The following is a 6,000-nucleotide window of genomic DNA, read 5'->3' on the forward strand; positions in this document are numbered from 1 at the left end:
ACACTAAATTTAACGTGAAAAACCTCTTCAGTGTGAAGAGTAAAAATCAACAAGGCCAAAAGCTCCACTATAATCAACAAGAGTTACAAAAAGTGTTCTCCAAAATGGCCACCAACAAAGTGCCAAACAATGAGCAACACACAACTACAAGATAGCACCAAAAACTAGAGAAATAAGAGAAGCAAAAACACTAAACCGCAGTTGCTGTGCACAAGCAAAAATCTGGAGCTACAGGACTCCAAATCACCCTCTCTCAGTTCCCAATCAAAGATTAAGTTGAAAGGAATAAGCTGTCCAAAAATCAGCTCAATCGGATAAGAAACGAAGCGGAAGTCGCGATTTGAAATTGACTGCTAGGGATTCTGCGAAAATTTGAATTTTTTTCACTTTTCTCTTTATATTGCTGCTCTCAATCTCTTGTGATTCTTTAAAGGCCAAAGTCATCTGCGGCCCCTTAAAGTTGTCCGCATAATTCATTTAAACACCTCAACTAGAGCCAGTACCTATTGAACACCTAAAGTATTTAAATTGTGTATCTATTAAGCACAAAATACTGATGTGGCAAAAAACGTGTTCTTCACCTTCCATGAGCGCGTATAGATACCAACAAATGATATTTTCCTCTCTTTTTTTCCTGAAAAAGTACACTTATTAGCTTTATTATCATTGACATTAATTAATAAAGAAATAAAAAAAAACTAACAATTAAAAAAAACGTCTTCTTCCTAGGATGTTTGTACTTACCTCCCATGCCACCCACCCCTCCAACTCTCTCTTTCTCTCATCCTCTTCAATTATTTTTCTGTTTTTTCCTCTTTTTTCAGATTTCTAATATTTTGGTGAAGCTCCATTTATTCTGATGAAAGTAAATTGAATCAATTTTTTTCCGATCAAAATTTAATTGTTTCTTGTAACTGTGATAATATTTATTAATCGAAAGAAGATGAAGGCAATAGATAGGAGGTGTTGCCGATGCCGATGCCGATGAAAGAGTGAGGAGAAGATTATTTGTATGCCAACGCCGATGGGAAGGGAAACCAATTGAAGAAGAAGACGACAGGGTAGGGGAGTTAATTAAAAAAAACTATTTTTATTTACTTAAAATTCTTCTTGGATTATTTAAATAGAATTTTTTTAAAATTGAATTCAACTGCCACGTGTCATTGTTTTATTGGTACACCTGCTATGTATTTGCGTTTGAGCTACACGCGATTTTGCTTTTCAACTTATTTTCATTTTGTGTCCAATAGATATAAATTTCTTAAGGTTAAAGTGTTCAATAGGTACTAGTCCTAGTTGAGGTGTCTAAATGAATTATGCGGACAACTTTAGGGGGCCGCAGATGACTTTGGCCTTCTTTAAATAAGACCTAAAAGAAAGTCTTACATATGCACCATAATATTGGGCTTATGGGCAAAAGTGAGCTAGTCAAGAATGGGCTAAATTTATCCACAAAGGAAAGGAAGGAAGACCCAAAACCTTGCACTTTATTTATCCACATAGGAAGGGAAAAAGGCCCAAAACCCAACAATTCTCCCCCTACCGACTATGTAGAGGAAACCGCCATCCCGGCGATCATGCAACATTCTTCAAACTTCCCTCTTGGAAAAGCTTTAGTCATCATGTCGGAACCATTATCATTGGTATGAATCTTTTCAAGTTCAAGCAACTTAGAATCCAACACATCTCGAATCCAATGATACCTCACATCAATGTGTTTAGATCGACCATGAAATGTAGAATTATTACCAAGATGAATAGCACTTTGACTGTCGCAATAAAGCACATACCTCTCTTGAGCACAATCAAGTTCCCCCAAAAATCTTTTCATCCATATCAATTTTTTGCATGCTTCAACAACTGTAATAAGCTCAACCTCTGTAGTAGATAAAACAACACATTTTTGCAACCTAGATTGCCAAGACACAGCTGCCCCTGCAAAAGTAATCAAGTAGCTTGACGTAGACTTACGAGTATCAACATCACCGGCCATGCTGAATCAGTGTAACCACAGAGAATAGGCTTCCCTGTACCAAAACACAGACTCAAACTAGAAGTGCCACAAAGATATCTCATAATCCACTTTACAACATTCCAATGCTCTCTTCCCGGATTAGAAAGAAAATGGCTAACAATACCAACAACATGAGCAACATCTGGTCTTGTACACACCATTGCATACATCAAATTACCAACAACTGAAGCATAAGGAACTTTCTTCATATCTTCATTCTCACCATCGCTGGAAGGACAATGCTTAGTACTCAATTTGAAGTGCATATCTAAAGGTGTACTGACAATCTTAGCTTTGTCCATGTTAAATCTACGAAATACTTTCTGAATGTACTTCTCTTATGACAACCACAACTTCTTGGCATCTCTATCACAGATAATCTGCATGTCAAGAATCTGCATTGCTCATCCCAAGTCTTTCATAGCAAAAAACTTATTCAACTCTTGCTTCAATTTTTTAATCCTGTAAGTATTATGACCAACAACAAACATGTCATCAACATAAAGCAAAATGATAATAAAGTCACCATCAGAGAATTTTTGCACAAAAACACAATGGTCTGAAGAAGTCTTCTTGAGGCCTTGCTGACTCATAAAAGAACCAAACTTCCTGTACCATTGCCTGGGAGCTTGTTTTAAACCATACAAGCTCTTCTTCAATTTGCAAACATAAGTCTCTTTTTCCTTGACTTCAAAGCCTTCCGGCTGCTCCATATAAATTTCTTCATCCAAGTCATAATAGAGAAAAGCAGTTTTAACATCCATTTGTTCAACCTCCAAGTCCAGACTTACAGCCAAGCCTATAACCACACAGATGTATGACATCTTCACAACTGGAGAGAATATCTCATCAAAACCAATCCCCTTTTTCTGGTTAAAACCCTTCACAACTAATCTAGCCTTGTACCATGGAACTGGGTTACCATCTTCATGTTTCATCCAAAAACCCCACATGTTTTTCAATGCTTTTCTGTCTTTAGGTAACATAACCAAATCAAAGGTATGATTATCATGTAGAGACTTCATTTCATCCTCCATAGCATCAAACCATATTTCTTTTTCTTCACTTTCCATGGCCTCATCAAGACTCTCTGGTTCTCCCCCATCACTCAAGAGTACATATTCATTGGGAGAATAACGAGATGAAGGTATTTTCTCTCTAGTAGATCTTCTAAGAGAGCTCTCTGGAGTATCAATAGTAGTTGGTTGCTTACCAACTACATCATCTTGCACTGGAGCATCAACGACATACTGGTCATTCTGAGTATGATCGCCATCTTCAATATCAATTTGATTTTCATCATCTTGAAGATTTTCACTTGGTGGAATAGTCAAAGGCACTGGATCAACATCAACTAGACTCTCACTGTTTTGAGAATCAACTTTCTCAGCTTTTTCAAAATCTTCAATTGTTTAGTCTTCAAAGAACACAACATCACGACTTCTAACAACTTTCTTCTCAACTGGATCAAAGAAACGATAGCCAAATTCATCTTGACCATAACCAACAAAGATACATTGCCTAATTTTAACATCCAACTTTGACCTCTCATCCTTAGGAACATGCACAAAGGCTTTACACCCAAAAACTTTAAGATGATAAGATGATCATAAGAAACATTCTTACCAGACCAAACTCTGTCAGGAACATCACTATTCAAAGCAACAAACAGGAGATAAATTGATAACATATGCAGCAGTATTAAGTGCTTCTGCCCAAAAGGAATCTAGAAGCTTAGCATATGAAAGCATGCATCTAACCCTCTCAACAAGAGTTTTGTTCATCCTCTCCGCTAAACCATTTAGCTGAGGAGTCTTCAGAGGAGTTTTCTGATGTCGAATATATACCCTGCTCTCTGCAATATCTATCAAAATGACCAATATACTCACCACCATTATCAGAACGGATGCATATCAATTTATTTATTGTCTGTCTCTTAACCAAGGCCTGAAAATTCTTGAACACATCAAGTACCTGATCCTTGGACTTCAAAGAGAATACCCAGAGTTTGTGCGAATGATCATCAATAAAAGTCACAAAATAAAATGCACCGCCATGAGACTTTACCTTAAAAGGACCACACAAATCAGAATGTACTAACTCCAGCAAATCAAGCTTTCTTGAAGGCGGATGACTCTGAAAAGAAGCCATTTTCTGTTTACCGGCTAAGCAATGAACACACTTGTTCAACTTTACTTGTTTCACTCCAGAAAGCAAATTCTTCTTAGCCAAATTGTCCATCCCCTTCTCGCTCATATGACTCAGTATTCTATGCCATAACAATGATGAAGTATCATTCTCCACCACATTTACTGAGCCTCTGAGAAGGGAGCCCTGAAAAACATACACGTTAGACAACTTGTCACCATGAGCTACCACCATCGAACCTCTTGTAAGCTTCCACTGGCCAGCACTAATGGTATTAACATAACCCTCATCATCAAGGTATCCAACATAAATTAAATTCAAGCGAACATCTGGAGCATGCTTGACAATATTGAGAACTAGTTTGGAACCATTATTACTTTCCAAACAAACAGTCTCAATACCAAGAACCACAATTTTATGATTATTGCCCATTTTCAACATCCCAAAATTACCTCGAGTATAAGAAGAAAATAATTCCTTTCTGGGCGTGACATGAGAAGTAGCACCAGAATCCACAAACCAGCTAGACTCATCGCAAAAAAGATTGACGACATTTCCATCACAAGAAACAAGAAGGTTGTCACGCCTCGAGCTACCCCCGAGACGCGGACACGGGACCTAGGACCACAAGTGACCCCAAGCTAACCTTGATGACATGATCATGAGCATACTAAAGATAATGAACTGATGCGAAATCTAATTCATAAATAAATCTGAAAAGATGGGGAATATCCATATACTATAACTGAATATATCAAATCTGAGAGTTTAATATAAAAGGAATATCAAACTCAAAATACTAAGCTTAATCTAACTATGTCTGAAATAAGCCTCTAAACAGACTAGAAATGTTAGGACATGCCCCAACTAGGTTTAGCAAAACTGAAACTAAAGACTAAAAGCGATAAAGATAAACATGTCACTAGTCCTCGAAGAATGATGACTCACCACTGATGCTGCTGAACTGGAGATCGGGAACTGATCTAAGCGTGATCTGGATGCTGAGAACCTGAACCTACATCACGAGAAGATGTAGCGCACATATGCGTCAGTACTTGAAAGGTACTGAGCATGCAAGATAGAGTAAAGCTGAAAGAACATATAACTGAACAAAGCAATAAAGCAATGAAATAATTTGAACATGATATAGATACTAAAAATATTGAATACTGAGCTAACTGATGCAATGACCAAATTTATAACATGCTAAGACTGAATACTGACTGTACTGAAATATGTTCAATGCAAAAGAGTCTGACTGAACTGTGGGAGCTACTAATAACCGACATAAAACCACATGAGCTAAATGTGGAGTCCGATGTATACGCCCCATCAAGAGGACCCAATATACCATACCAGAGGTATAGAGGCATGCTGGCGTGATCACTAAACTAATGTTGCCCATAGATGGGACTTACACCTACGTGGCTCGTAGTTCTGGGACTATATGGGTACGCTGAACCCTAGTCCAACTCAGTATTATACTACTCCAAATGAATTAAGTAGTTAACTGGTTATGACTGAATTTCTGTAAATACTGGATAGCTCGAACTGAACATGCAAACTGAGAATGCAACAATTAAACTGATAATGATACATTCATAAACTAAGGCATGTATAACTGAATACTGAAATATCTGACCTAGCATGTGTAATTCAAGAACTAAAGAAATACATAGCTAGGGTTCTGAAATTCATGCAATAAACTGAGAAATAACATGATAATCTGATTTGGAACATTTAAATAACTAATTCATGATGATCTGTTGAAATTCTAGAAACCCTAGGTCTGTTCATAATCATGGAATCAAGAATCTGACTGAATTCTAGGGACCTAA

Source organism: Solanum verrucosum, unplaced genomic scaffold (assembly GCF_900185275.1).
Source record: "Solanum verrucosum unplaced genomic scaffold, falcon-dt-bn FXZP01000115.1, whole genome shotgun sequence".
Lineage (NCBI taxonomy): Eukaryota > Viridiplantae > Streptophyta > Magnoliopsida > Solanales > Solanaceae > Solanum > Solanum verrucosum.